General features: G+C 46.7%; 1 non-coding gene and 1 pseudogene across 1 annotated transcript; both read right to left on the bottom strand.

The window, feature by feature from the left end:
• Positions 1 to 6319: 6319 nt before the first annotated feature.
• LOC113080464 (U1 spliceosomal RNA) lies at positions 6320 to 6483 on the bottom strand. Its single transcript, XR_003281864.1, has one exon. It is a non-coding gene; the product is annotated as a U1 spliceosomal RNA (small nuclear RNA).
• A 374-nt stretch (positions 6484 to 6857) lies between these two features.
• Positions 6858 to 7038, bottom strand: LOC113080489 (uncharacterized; annotated as a pseudogene).
• Between the last annotated feature and the right edge of the window lie 6069 nt (positions 7039 to 13107).

Raw genomic sequence — 13107 nt, 5'->3', positions numbered from 1 at the left:
AGACCCCATCCAAAATCGCGCCATTGCAGCCGTCTTGTTTTCTTTGGATGGGGTCGTGGCATAACTAATGTGCAGGGCGGTGAAGCGGCTGCCTAAAAACAGGTGGGGGTCTGGGAGGCCTTTTCCACCGTTCTCCGGCCTTTTCTTGATGGTCTCCCTCTTCAGGCGCTCCCACTTGGACCCCCACAGGAAGTAAAACACCGCCCTCTCCAATTTCCCCAGGAACCACCGAGGGGGGCTAAAAACAGAACAGACAAGTAAAATCAGAGGTAAAATCACAGATTTAAAAATTAAAACCTTGCCTTCCATCGTCATCTGTCTTAGTCCCCAAAACCCCAGTCTTTTCCTAACTTTCCCTAACAAGTCAGTCCAGTTTTCCCGTCCACCCCCGTCTTTATCAAATTTAACGCCTAAAATCTTAAAATCGTTGTCTTTAAAAACCAAATCAAGTCCTCCTGTGTCCACGTCTCCCCACGGCCCGAAGAGCTGGGCCTCGGACTTGTTTCTATTGAGTTTGGCGCCCGAGGCCCGACCGTACCAGTCAGTCAAGTCCAGTGCTCTTCGTATTGATAAAACGTCTGTGGCTAAAAGAGTTACGTCGTCCATATATAAAACACAGGTCGCCGTCAGTCCCCCCGTCCCAGGAACGTCCAGTCCTTTGATCCATTTGTCCCTTCTCAAGATCTGTGCCAGTGGCTCGATGCAAGCCACATACAGAAGAGGAGATAAAGGACATCCCTGACGGACACCACTGTGTATGTTCACAGCTTTGGAAAGATGCCCATTTATTAGAATTTTGCTGACTATTCCCTTGTACAGCAGTCCCACCCAGGCTATAAACCTCTTTGGAAACCCCATTTTCTCCAGAACCTGGAAGAGGTACTGGTGCGAGACTCGATCAAATGCTTTTTCAAAATCTAAATTTAGGACTACTAGCCGAATATTTCTGTCTCTCGCGTAACAGATGGCGTCTCTAATCAGCACTAGGTTGTCTGTTATCTTTCTTCCGGGCACAGAACAAGCTTGATCCGGGTGAATCACGTCCTCTAAAACAGTTGACATGCGTGTCGCTAAAACTTTGCTAAAAAGTTTATAATCGAAATTTAAAAGTGTTATGGGTCTCCAGTTTTTTAAGTCAGTCCGGTCACCTTTTTTGTGAAGTAAAGAAACTATCCCTATTCTAAAACTGTCTGGAAGTCTGTCGAGGGTCTCAAACTCTTTAAAAACTGTCAAAAGCTCTTGTCCTAAAATGTCCCAAAATGTTAGATAAAACTCCAGGGGAAGTCCATCCACTCCTGGGGACTTCCCCTTTTTAAAACCTCCAAGAGCTTTTTGGGTTTCTAAAATGTTCAAATCTTGGGCTAAAATCTCATTTTGACAGTCGACCCTTTTCTCAACAAAATTTAAAACTTCTTTTACGGTGTCTGAGTGTACCTTTTTAAAACTATATAAAGCCCCATAAAATTTTTCCACATCCTCTAAAATCTCTTTTGTTGTGTTAACCTCCCTATCCCCTGTTTTAACCCTGGTTAACCCCCCACCCCTTGTTATTATTTTCTTAAAAAAATATCTGGTACACTTTTCCCCTTCTTCAATTTCTCTCTCTTTGCTTCTTAAAAGGACCCCTTTACTTTCTGTATTGGCTAAAACTGACATTTCCTTTTTTACATCCTGGATTTCATTGTTAAAATCAAAACCATTATTTAAAAGATTAAAATACCTTTGTAGTCTTTTTTGCAACCCCAACATGCATTTCTTTTCCCTACTCTTCTTTTCTTTCCCTATCTTTCTAAAAAACTGTCTCGTCCGGTCCTTTACCATCTCCCACCACTGTGCACGTGTATCATAAAAGTCTTGGAGGGTCTGCCATTGGCTGAACTGTTCCCTATATTCTAAAATTACATTTTTGTCTTCCAACAGGGAACAGTTCAGCTTCCACAGCCCTCCCCCTACCGTCACACCCATGGGCAGTGAAAGGGTGCAAGACAGCATCATGTGATCAGAGAAAAAAAGGGGGGTTAATGTAGCATCGGTTGGCGGGCAGTCTCTTGTAAACACGTAGTCGATTCGAGAGGCTTTGGTACCATCACCACTGAACCAGGTGAAGCCCTCCTCTCTTTGATGCAAAATTTTAAAACAGTCGACTAAATTAAAATCTCTGACTAAACCCTGCAATAAAACCGACGTTTTGTCCACTCTGAAATCCTCCCCTACCCTTTTCCTGTCTGTTTTAGATAAAACACAATTAAAATCCCCTGCTACCATTAGGGGAGCCCTACCTAACATGTGGGGTTGCAAGTCTTCTAAAAGCTCATATCTTTCGTTCTTTTCCGTAAAACCATATACATTAAGAACATTAAAATCCCTGTCTAAAAAGGTCAGATTTACTAAAAGTGCCCGGCCTTGCCTCACCACAGTGCTGCCCTTCACCAAGATGTTAGGATTATTAATTAAAACCGCAACTCCGTCGTTTTTGTTAAAATTTGATCCGCTCCATATGGAGGCTCCTGCGGACCATAGCTCTTCCATTTTTGTGTACCTAGTTAAAAAGGGCAGAGAACACTCTTGTAATAAAAACAAATCTGACTTAAAAGATTTTAAAAGGGACAAAATACTCTGTGCTCTAATGGTGGACCTCACACTTCTGACATTGATAGTAGAGATGGTGAGGGCCATGAGCAGTAGGGTTAAAAAGGTATGAGGCATTTAAAACAGAAGACAATAAAAAGACTACAAAAATATGATTAAAATCATGTTACATCTTGTAGCATTTGTCTTTCCTTTTCCCCAGATGAGCTGAGGTCAGGAGGGCAAATGCCTGTCGCTTCAGAGGCCACAGAGGGAACCTCTTGTGGCTCCTTTGGCGATGATGCTGTTAGCTTAATGTGCAAAAAGGAAACCTCATTAGGGGACTCTAGGGGCCACATGCGCTCCAGATCTACCGAGTCGGAACTATCGAGCTTATATGCTGCCCTAGATTTTTTCTCCTCCGTTACAATCAGAGGAGACCCCGCTGGTCTTTTTTGCACCTGAGCATTAGGGAGTGAACACTCTGTCTCACTCCCGGTGGATTCTTCCACCCCATCCGAAACTGTTACCAGTGATTCTTCCTCACTTTCCTCCCCTTCCATTACCACTTCCTGTTCCGTTGCCTCCGCCCCTGTGGCCGCCCCACTTCCTCCTTCCTGCCCAATCCCTGAGGCCGGCTGGGAATTTGAAATTCCCGCCAAAACCTCAGGGACCGCCTCCTCTCTCCTTTGTTCCTTCGTTTGTTGCCCATGTGGGGCGGCCATTTTTAGCTTGTTGGCAAAACTTTTAGGGCAGTCTCTGTAGAGATGGTTTGTTTCTCCACAAAGATTGCACCGTCTGCCATTGGTACAGTCATCAAAACTGTGACCAATTTCTCTACACTTCCCACAGATTAACTCTTGGCATGCTTCAGCTAGATGACCAAACATTCCACACTTTCTGCAGAGTTTGGGCATTCCTTGATAATGTATGTAGCCTCTGTTCTCTCCGAGCACAATCATGGAAGGCAGATGTTTCAGGTCCTGGTAGCCCCCAGCGTCTTCCCATTGTTTAATGGGAATTCGCCAGGAGCATGTCCAAATGCCATCTTCATCTAACACTTTGACAGGCTGGCCTCGAACAGTGCAAAATCTACCCAACCAAACACAAATATCATCTCCAGTCACGGTTTCATTGAACATCCTGACAATCACAGTTTTAAGTGTGTTATCAGAAAGTTTCTCAACAGTGAACATGGAGAACTGGGCTTTAACTGATTCAAACCTTTGCCAAAAGTCATTAAGTAGGGAAGCGGTTTTAAAACTAACATCAAATCCTTTGTTCAAGGGCAGAGTCATCAAACAATTCAGGTCATCACATTTAAAAGCTAGGGTCTTTTGGATCAGCTTCCTGGAAAAGTCCATACGGGACATTCCCAGGAGCTTCCCCTCACCCTGCCTGAATAAAAAACGCACGCTGTGGTGCCTCCGCACGCCGGCACGGGCAGCCGACATGATGGAGGCACCAACAGCCTAAAAACTTAAAACAACAATAAATACAACAATAAATAACAAAATAAATAATTAAAAGACCTCACCTTAAAACTTGTTGGAGCCCGAAGCAGCAGAGTTCAATATACCTCTCGAAGTTGTGTGACTCAAGATATGAAACGATCTCGAGTCAGGAAACCTCCAAGAGGCGATCGCAGTCTCAACCGTCCGACAAGATACTTGATCTTAGCCAAAAGGCCGAGAAGCGATGCTGCTAAGACGCAGCAGGGAGGAAGCCGGACACGGCGATGCCCATCTCGGCTTTGGTAAGTTTTGGGAGACCTAAAAACGCTGGGGGATGGTGGTAGCCTCCCCTGTCTACAACGTCACCGGGCCTCGTCCCGATCGGCCTGACGGAAAGTACGGCATCGCTCGTAACTCCCAAACGGTTGGTCGCAGAGCCACGTGCCTTATGTCATCGGAATCCTTGGCTCGAGCCGAACGAGACGCAGGTCTCAGATTGGCTCGTCGCTCTGACGAAATTTTCGGGTATTTTGGATTTTGTCGAAAACCTTCTTTTGCAACCTAGCGCCAGGTATTTGGCCCAGTCCCACCCAAATCAGCACAGAAAGCTTCTCTGGAGTCTGACTGTCAATAATCATCCAAAAAAAGAGGAAATTTCCATTCACCTTGGCGAGGGGACCTCAAAACGTGCTAAGGTGGCGTGTCCGAGGTGGCTCGAATGGCTATAACTCCGGGAAGGAGTGAGATCCCTTCACCCAAATCGGCACACCTGTGCAGGGGCTCAGTCCGAGGCCAGGTGAAAAGGGGCGCGGCGACAGGCCAGTAGGTGGCGCCGTAAGCTGAAAAATAGTGAAAATGTAATGTAAAAAGACAATCAAACAAAGATGAAAACACCCGAAACACTGCGGGATCGTAGTACCCTCCCCTGTCTGCAACGTCACCGGGCCTTGTCCCGATCGGCCTGACGGTGGAACTGCAGCGACGGAAAGTACGGCATCGCTCGTAACTCCCAAACGGTTGGTCGCAGAGCCACGTGCCTTATGTCATCGGAATCCTTGGCTCGAGCCGAACGAGACGCAGGTCTCAGATTGGCTCGTCGCTCTGACGAAATTTTCGGGTATTTTGGATTTTGTCGAAAACCTTCTTTTGCAACCTAGCGCCAGGTATTTGGCCCAGTCCCACCCAAATCAGCACAGAAAGCTTCTCTGGAGTCTGACTGTCAATAATCATCCAAAAAAAGAGGAAATTTCCATTCACCTTGGCGAGGGGACCTCAAAACGTGCTAAGGTGGCGTGTCCGAGGTGGCTCGAATGGCTATAACTCCGGGAAGGAGTGAGATCCCTTCACCCAAATCGGCACACCTGTGCAGGGGCTCAGTCCGAGGCCAGGTGAAAAGGGGCGCGGCGACAGGCCAGTAGGTGGCGCCGTAAGCTGAAAAATAGGGAAAATGTAATGTAAAAAGACAATCAAACAAAGATGAAAACACCCGAAACACTGCGGGATCGTAGTACCCTCCCCTGTCTGCAACGTCACCGGGCCTTGTCCCGATCGGCCTGACGGTGGAACTGCAGCGACGGAAAGTACGGCATCGCTCGTAACTCCCAAACGGTTGGTCGCAGAGCCACGTGCCTTATGTCATCGGAATCCTTGGCTCGAGCCGAACGAGACGCAGGTCTCAGATTGGCTCGTCGCTCTGACGAAATTTTCGGGTATTTTGGATTTTGTCGAAAACCTTCTTTTGCAACCTAGCGCCAGGTATTTGGCCCAGTCCCACCCAAATCAGCACAGAAAGCTTCTCTGGAGTCTGACTGTCAATAATCATCCAAAAAAAGAGGAAATTTCCATTCACCTTGGCGAGGGGACCTCAAAACGTGCTAAGGTGGCGTGTCCGAGGTGGCTCGAATGGCTATAACTCCGGGAAGGAGTGAGATCCCTTCACCCAAATCGGCACACCTGTGCAGGGGCTCAGTCCGAGGCCAGGTGAAAAAGGGCGCGGCGACAGGCCACTAGGTGGCGCTGTAAGCGACAACAAAATTAATACGAATCGAAAAAAAGGACAAACAAACGACATGGAGACAGATACAGCTAGGCTGCAGTCAGTCCAATCTACTTTCAAAGTAAGGTCTGCGCTATGTTCGAACTAAACTACCCACCAGGGTCTGATTTTTCAAGAGCGTAAGTGACTTTGTTTCACAGGCGCACAACACGTATCTCGCATGTGACAGAACTCCCCATTCTGAAACGGAAATAAATAAAAAACTGTAAAAACCTCTTCTGCTTTGTTTCACCAACAATTTCAGGGGAGAGCGCGAACGCAGTCCCCCACTACCATAAATTATGCAGTCGAGATTCCCGCATTTGGGGAATTCGCAGGGGTCAGCATGGCCGGAGTGCAATGGACAAGCCTCGCCCTGGGTGAACCGCCTTCTTGATCATGGTGTCTCCCCTGCCAGGTAAGTATGAAGGCCCAGGCGGTCAGCCAGAGGTCTGATTTGCATCTCTACCATCCTCACCAACGGTTAGCCCTCCGCCCCCGCTCCAGGAAAGGAAGGACGGGTGCCTTCCGTTACTGGCCTGGAAACTGCCAAGCTCATGGGCCGGTGCTTCCCAACGCCAGTTTTAGATGACTCTCTTTAAACAAACACACCTGATTCGATGCACCACCTCGTCTGTGAAAGACTTCAAGACCTCAGGTGGGTGCATCGTTAGTGGAAGAGTCCAAGACCCCAGGAGGACACATCAGAAAAAAAGTTTGCAATAAACCACAGCATCTGCAATGGCAGCTCTCATTCCTTGTTCTGCTATTCGACACAATAAATGGCAATCCCCAAAAAGGGAAAGCACACCGTTCCTGGAGACACTGCAATACCAGGCCGATGCATGGAGTGGACGGAGCAAGCCCCGGCTCCAGCTCCGTGATCTAAAAATCCATTTAATATGTAGTCCCCGGATGGGGGACGTATCAGATATTAAACTGATAAGAACAGATTTTTTTTTTTTTTTTCGAAAAAGTTTTATTGTCACCATTTACATTTTTTCCATTTGCATTTTTTCTTTTTCACACAACATTTTCTTTTTAATCACACATTAAAACAAGCAATATAATATATAATAAATACACATGGTAAAATGAAAGAAACAATCATTGTTAAAAAGCATTTGATTAAAACCACAGTGTTTTGCTTGTTTTTAAAAGTCCATTATTGAGGTGTGTTTAAAATGTGCGGTCAGTTCCAAAAGTAAAATACAAATTTTAAAAAAAGCAAACAAGCCTCGTATATATATATGTTAATAAAACCTCTTTCATAATAAAACAATAAAAAACACCAATTAAAAATCATCTATTGTGCAAGACCGGGGGTGAGTCCTTATCAAGTGGGTCATCACCCCACTCTCCAGAACAGGGACATGAGATGCTACTTTATGGACTCAGCGGAGATCCCCTCTCCTCCGGCCCGCTGGCCCGCTGTTCCCGTAGCCAGAGTGGTGAGGGTGCATCTACGGGCGGCCAGGGTCGGTGCCTGCCGGGACCCTCTCCGTGCGACCCCGGCCCCCCCGTCCGAATATCGTCGTCCGGTACCCCTGCAGCATTGATGTTACCTTTAGCTCGCATGCATGGAGGGTTACCGTAACGCGCTTCCCCACCAGCAGGTTTCTGGTGGCCCAGATGGCATCCTTGATGACGTTGAGGGTGAGCCAGAGCGAGGTAAATTTCTGTGCCGTCAAGTCCTTCAAGCCCCGGCCCACCCCAAGGATGGCGAGCTGGTACCCGAACTGGGCCCCACCCGCTGGTAGGCACGGGAAATACAGGGGGCCGGTCTTGGCCCACAGGTCCCGCGCAGTGCTGCACTCCCAGAGCAGGTGGTGGACGGTCTCCGGGGAATTGCAGCCGGACCGCGGGCAGATGGGGTTCTTGGCCATGCCTCTGGAGTGCATAACCGCCCTGACCGGGAGGATCTCATGAGCCACCATCCACGATAAGTCCTTGTGCCTGTTCTGGAGAGCGGGGTGAGCCGCGTTCCGCCAAACCTGTTTGGCCTCACTTGGTGTGAGGCCCGGAACTGGACTCACCGGTTCCCGGTCCTGCACAACAGAGATGAGAGACTTGTGTTGAGTTAAAATGGTGACATCTTCACTCTCTAAAAGGTATTTCTTTAAAAACTTTTTTATAAAACTGTACTCTTTGGGCAAGTTAAAAGACACTGGGGTTTTCAAGTCCACTGGTAAAATTTTCAGTGTTCGTAGGTAAGACCCCATCCAAAATCGCGCCATTGCAGCCGTCTTGTTTTCTTTGGATGGGGTCGTGGCATAACTAATGTGCAGGGCGGTGAAGCGGCTGCCTAAAAACAGGTGGGGGTCTGGGAGGCCTTTTCCACCGTTCTCCGGCCTTTTCTTGATGGTCTCCCTCTTCAGGCGCTCCCACTTGGACCCCCACAGGAAGTAAAACACCGCCCTCTCCAGTTTCCCCAGGAACCACCGAGGGGGGCTGAAAACAGAACAGACAAGTAAAATCAGAGGTAAAATCACAGATTTAAAAATTAAAACCTTGCCTTCCATCGTCATCTGTCTTAGTCCCCAAAACCCCAGTCTTTTCCTAACTTTCCCTAACAAGTCAGTCCAGTTTTCCCGTCCACCCCCGTCTTTATCAAATTTAACGCCTAAAATCTTAAAATCGTTGTCTTTAAAAACCAAATCAAGTCCTCCTGTGTCCACGTCTCCCCACGGCCCGAAGAGCTGGGCCTCGGACTTGTTTCTATTGAGTTTGGCGCCCGAGGCCCGACCGTACCAGTCAGTCAAGTCCAGTGCTCTTCGTATTGATAAAACGTCTGTGGCTAAAAGAGTTACGTCGTCCATATATAAAACACAGGTCGCCGTCAGTCCCCCCGTCCCAGGAACGTCCAGTCCTTTGATCCATTTGTCCCTTCTCAAGATCTGTGCCAGTGGCTCGATGCAAGCCACATACAGAAGAGGAGATAAAGGACATCCCTGACGGACACCACTGTGTATGTTCACAGCTTTGGAAAGATGCCCATTTATTAGAATTTTGCTGACTATTCCCTTGTACAGCAGTCCCACCCAGGCTATAAACCTCTTTGGAAACCCCATTTTCTCCAGAACCTGGAAGAGGTACTGCTGCGAGACTCGATCAAATGCTTTTTCAAAATCTAAATTTAGGACTACTAGCCGAATATTTCTGTCTCTCGCGTAACAGATGGTGTCTCTAATCAGCACTAGGTTGTCTGTTATCTTTCTTCCGGGCACAGAACAAGCTTGATCCGGGTGAATCACGTCCTCCAAAACAGTTGACATGCGTGTTGCTAAAACTTTGCTAAAAAGTTTATAATCGAAATTTAAAAGTGTTATGGGTCTCCAGTTTTTTAAGTCAGTCCGGTCACCTTTTTTGTGAAGTAAAGAAACTATCCCTATTCTAAAACTGTCTGGAAGTCTGTCGAGGGTCTCAAACTCTTTAAAAACTGTCAAAAGCTCTTGTCCTAAAATGTCCCAAAATGTTAGATAAAACTCCAGGGGAAGTCCATCCACTCCTGGGGACTTCCCCCTTTTAAAACCTCCAAGAGCTTTTTGGGTTTCTAAAATGTTCAAATCTTGGGCTAAAATCTCATTTTGACAGTCGACCCTTTTCTCAACAAAATTTAAAACTTCTTTTACGGTGTCTGAGTGTACCTTTTTAAAACTATATAAAGCCCCATAAAATTTTTCCACATCCTCTAAAATCTCTTTTGTTGTGTTAACCTCCCTATCCCCTGTTTTAACCCTGGTTAACCCCCCACCCCTTGTTATTATTTTCTTAAAAAAATATCTGGTACACTTTTCCCCTTCTTCAATTTCTCTCTCTTTGCTTCTTAAAAGGACCCCTTTACTTTCTATATTGGCTAAAACTGACATTTCCTTTTTTACATCCTGGATTTCAGTGTTAAAATCAAAACCATTATTTAAAAGATTAAAATACCTTTGTAGTCTTTTTTGCAACCCCAACATGCATTTCTTTTCCCTACTCTTCTTTTCTTTCCCTATCTTTCTAAAAAACTGTCTCGTCCGGTCCTTTACCATCTCCCACCACTGTGCACGTGTATCATAAAAGTCTTGGAGGGTCTGCCATTGGCTGAACTGTTCCCTATATTCTAAAATTACATTCTTGTCTTCCAACAGGGAACAGTTCAGCTTCCACAGCCCTCCCCCTACCGTCACACCCATGGGCAGTGAAAGGGTGCAAGACAGCATCATGTGATCAGAGAAAAAAAGGGGGGTTAATGTAGCATCGGTTGGCGGGCAGTCCCTTGTAAACACGTAGTCGATTCGAGAGGCTTTGGTACCATCACCACTGAACCAGGTGAAGCCCTCCTCTCTTTGATGCAAAATTTTAAAACAGTCGACTAAATTAAAATCTCTGACTAAACCCTGCAATAAAACCGACGTTTTGTCCACTCTAAAATCCTCCCCTACCCTTTTCCTGTCTGTTTTAGATAAAACACAATTAAAATCCCCTGCTACCATTAGGGGAGCCCTACCTAGCATGTGGGGTTGCAAGTCTTCTAAAAGCTCATATCTTTCGTTCTTTTCCGTAAAACCATATACATTAAGAACATTAAAATCCCTGTCTAAAAAGGTCAGATTTACTAAAAGTGCCCGGCCTTGCCTCACCACAGTGCTGCCCTTCACCAAGATGTTAGGATTATTAATTAAAACCGCAACTCCGTCGTTTTTGTTAAAATTTGATCCGCTCCATATGGAGGCTCCTGCGGACCATAGCTCTTCCATTTTTGTGTACCTAGTTAAAAAGGGCAGAGAACACTCTTGTAATAAAAACAAATCTGACTTAAAAGATTTTAAAAGGGACAAAATACTCTGTGCTCTAATGGTGGACCTCACACTTCTGACATTGATAGTAGAGATGGTGAGGGCCATGAGCAGTAGGGTAAAAAAGGTATGAGGCATTTAAAACAGAAGACAATAAAAAGACTACAAAAATATGATTAAAATCATGTTACATCTTGTAGCATTTGTCTTTCCTTTTCCCCAGATGAGCTGAGGTCAGGAGGGCAAATGCCTGTCGCTTCAGAGGCCACAGAGGGAACCTCTTGTGGCTCCTTTGGCGTTGATGCTGTTAGCTTAATGTGCAAAAAGGAAACCTCATTTGGGGACTCTAGGGGCCACATGCGCTCCAGATCTACCGAGTCGGAACTATCGAGCTTATATGCTGCCCTAGATTTTTTCTCCTCCGTTACAATCAGAGGAGACCCCGCAGGCCTTTTTTGCACCTGAGCATTAGGGAGTGAACACTGTGTCTCACTCCCGGTGGATTCTTCCACCCCATCCGAAACTGTTACCAGTGACTCTTCCTCACTTTCCTCTCCTTCCATTACCATTTCCTGTTCCGTTGCCTCCGCCCCTGTGGCCGCCCCACTTCCTCCTTCCTGCCCAATCCCTGAGGCCGGCTGGGAATTTGAAATTCCCGCCAAAACCTCAGGGACCGCCTCCTCTCTCCTTTGTTCCTTTGTTTGTTGCCCATGTGGGGCGGCCATTTTTAGCTTGTTGGCAAAACTTTTAGGGCAGTCTCTGTAGAGATGGTTTGTTTCTCCACAAAGATTGCACCGTCTGCCATTGGTACAGTCATCAAAACTGTGACCAATTTCTCTACACTTCCCACAGATTAACTCTTGGCATGCTTCAGCTAGATGACCAAACCTTGCACACTTTCTGCAGAGTTTGGGCATTCCTTGATAATGTATGTAGCCTCTGTTCTCTCCGAGCACAATCATGGAAGGCAGATGCTTCAGGCCCTGGTAGCCCCCAGCGTCTTCCCATTGTTTAATGGGAATTCGCCAGGAGCATGTCCAAATGCCATCTTCATCTAACACTTTGACAGGCTGGCCTCGAACAGTGCAAAATCTACCCAACCAAACACAAATATCATCTCCAGTCACGGTTTCATTGAACATCCTGACAATCACAGTTTTAAGTGTGTTATCAGAAAGTTTCTCAACAGTGAACATGGAGAACTGGGCTTTAACTGATTCAAACCTTTGCCAAAAGTCATTAAGTAGGGAAGCGGTTTTAAAACTAACATCAAATCCTTTGTTCAAGGGCAGAGTCATCAAACAATTCAGGTCGTCACATTTAAAAGCTAGGGTCTTTTGGATCAGCTTCCTGGAAAAGTCCATACGGGACATTCCCAGGAGCTTCCCCTCACCCTGCCTGAATAAAAAACGCACGCTGTGGTGCCTCCGCACGCCGGCACGGGCAGCCGACATGATGGAGGCACCAACAGCCTAAAAACTTAAAACAACAATAAATACAACAATAAATAACAAAATAAATAATTAAAAGACCTCACCTTAAAACTTGTTGGAGCCCGAAGCAGCAGAGTTCAATATACCTCTCGAAGTTGTGTGACTCAAGATATGAAACGATCTCGAGTCAGGAAACCTCCAAGAGGCGATCGCAGTCTCAACCGTCCGACAAGATACTTGATCTTAGCCAAAAGGCCGAGAAGCGATGCTGCTAAGACGCAGCAGGGAGGAAGCCGGACACGGCGATGCCCATCTCGGCTTTGGTAAGTTTTGGGAGACCTAAAAACGCTGGGGGATGGTGGTAGCCTCCCCTGTCTACAACGTCACCGGGCCTCGTCCCGATCGGCCTGACGGAAAGTACGGCATCGCTCGTAACTCCCAAACGGTTGGTCGCAGAGCCACGTGCCTTATGTCATCGGAATCCTTGGCTCGAGCCGAACGAGACGCAGGTCTCAGATTGGCTCGTCGCTCTGACGAAATTTTCGGGTATTTTGGATTTTGTCGAAAACCTTCTTTTGCAACCTAGCGCCAGGTATTTGGCCCAGTCCCACCCAAATCAGCACAGAAAGCTTCTCTGGAGTCTGACTGTCAATAATCATCCAAAAAAAGAGGAAATTTCCATTCACCTTGGCGAGGGGACCTCAAAACGTGCTAAGGTGGCGTGTCCGAGGTGGCTCGAATGGCTATAACTCCGGGAAGGAGTGAGATCCCTTCACCCAAATCGGCACACCTGTGCAGGGGCTCAGTCCGAGGCCAGGTGAAAAGGGGCGCGGCGA

Source organism: Carassius auratus, unplaced genomic scaffold (genome assembly GCF_003368295.1).
Source record: "Carassius auratus strain Wakin unplaced genomic scaffold, ASM336829v1 scaf_tig00031390, whole genome shotgun sequence".
NCBI classification, from domain to species: Eukaryota; Metazoa; Chordata; class Actinopteri; order Cypriniformes; family Cyprinidae; genus Carassius; species Carassius auratus.
The sequence above is the reverse complement of the archived record's forward strand: the minus strand, read 5'-3'. Positions and strand labels throughout refer to the sequence as shown.